We start from the raw sequence: 1,925 nt of genomic DNA, 5'->3' as shown, positions 1-1,925 counted from the left end.
TTGTTTTTTTCCCCCTTCGTTTTCTCCCAAGGAATGTGTGATCTTGAGCATGTTATTTTAAGTTCCCTGTGGGTCAGGAAAATTCCATCTCCTTGAAATAGCTGGGAAGTGACCTGTTTGTATAACCTAGAATAAAAGAGCTTTTAAAGAAGAAACTGCTTTACAAATATGCTGGGATAAAATCAGTAAATTCCACGGCCAGACACCAGGCCAGGATCAATTAATTACAGAAGAAACAAACTCTTGGGAAGTAGCTGTAATTTGTCCCCAAACCGTTCCTTGTTCTCATATGCTATCAGGGATTCTCTTCTAGAAGGCAGAGTTAAGGTTATCTTGGCATGTACCCTCACTCTGTATTCCCTGTTTCTCCAGAGTTTGAGTTTTACTGAACTGGATGTTCTGGAAGGTAAGAGATAGTCACAGTCAAAGTTAACTCTCTGTTAACAAAGGTTTTGTTAGTGGCAAATAATGAGACTAATCCCTCATTGCGGTAATTCTACTGACTTCAATGTGCTCTTTCCCCATTTCTAGTTCCAAAAAAATAAGCAAATTAAAACAACCTTGAGACCTAAAATGCTGTGAGAAAGTGAAAATTTTAGTAGCTCAAATATTTCAGTTTCTTCTGTGTTTTGTACTTATGTAAATGGCACAACATGTTAATTTATAAGCACATCATTCTTAACATCTTTAAATATTCTGTAGTACATTGACTAGATCAAGTGGGTTGTTCAATGCAGTGAGGTTTTCATGCAGTGCCCAAAATATATTTTTCATATTATGTAAATTAACACCAGGGCCGGCTCCAGACCCCAGCGCGGCAAGCACGCGCGTGGGGCAGCCCTTTCCCTGGGGGGCGGCAGGCTGGGCCGGCGGACCTGCGCAGTCATGCCTGCGGGAGGTCCACCGGAGCCCCGGGACGACCGGACCTGCCGCAGGCATGACTGCGGAAGGGGCGCTCGTCCCGCGGCTCCAGTGGACCTCCCGCAGGCATGACTGCGGACGGTTCGCTGGTCCCGCAGCTCGGCTGGACCTCCCACAGGCATGCCTGCGGCAGCTCAAGCAGAGCCGCCGGACCTGCGAACCGTCCGCAGCTGTGGGAGGTCCAGCCGAGCCGCGCGACCAGCGGACCCTCCGCAGTCATGCCCGCGGGAGGTCCGCTACTCCCGCGGCTCCGGGGCGCCTCCCGCGCATGACTGGGGCGGCCAAAAAGGTAGAGCCGCCCCTGATTAACACAACTCATTGAACACAAAATTCTGTATTTCATGCTGTGAAGTGTGTTGGTAGCACAAATTAATAGCTCTATTTTCTCTCTCTCTCTCTGTGAGGCACAACAAAATAATTTAGTGATGCTGAAAATGTTTCCTTCTCCTCCAGAACTGCCTTGGAATCACCTTCCCTTTGTAGATTAATCTGTCCCTGAGTCTCTACGAGGGAAATATAGTTTCTATGAAAAAAACCACCGTTTTTTAATTAAAGGGACTGAGACAGAATAGGTTACTCAGACATAGGTTAGGGGGTTGTTATAGAAGTGGGTGGGTGAGATTCTGTGGCCTGCGTTGTGCAGGAGGTTAGACTAGATGATCATAATGGTCCCTTCTGACCTTAAAGTCTATGAGAGTAGCCACATGAGGGTGACACATCAGGAATGCAAAGCAACAGGTTCCTGGTTTGCACATTGATGGTGACAAGGGATTGAACTCGACTCCCCTCTTTTCACAGACACATTTGTTTTATTCTCTGAGGTCAAACGTAAGTTTAAATGTTGTACTTAGTCCTCTGCCTTGTAGCTTCAACAGCCACAGATGCAAGATGAGTTACTGCAGCCTAGACCTTGTGTCCGTGTTTAGGTGGTTTTCAATTAAACGTTCAAGCAGCTCACAGCAATGTCCCGAGCTCCCCAAGTCCCACTGACAGCTGAGCTCTTC

This window comes from Mauremys mutica, unplaced genomic scaffold, assembly GCF_020497125.1.
Source record: "Mauremys mutica isolate MM-2020 ecotype Southern unplaced genomic scaffold, ASM2049712v1 000750F_np12_subseq_52377:182968_obj, whole genome shotgun sequence".
Lineage (NCBI taxonomy): Eukaryota > Metazoa > Chordata > Testudines > Geoemydidae > Mauremys > Mauremys mutica.
Note: the sequence above shows the minus strand (reverse complement) of the source record.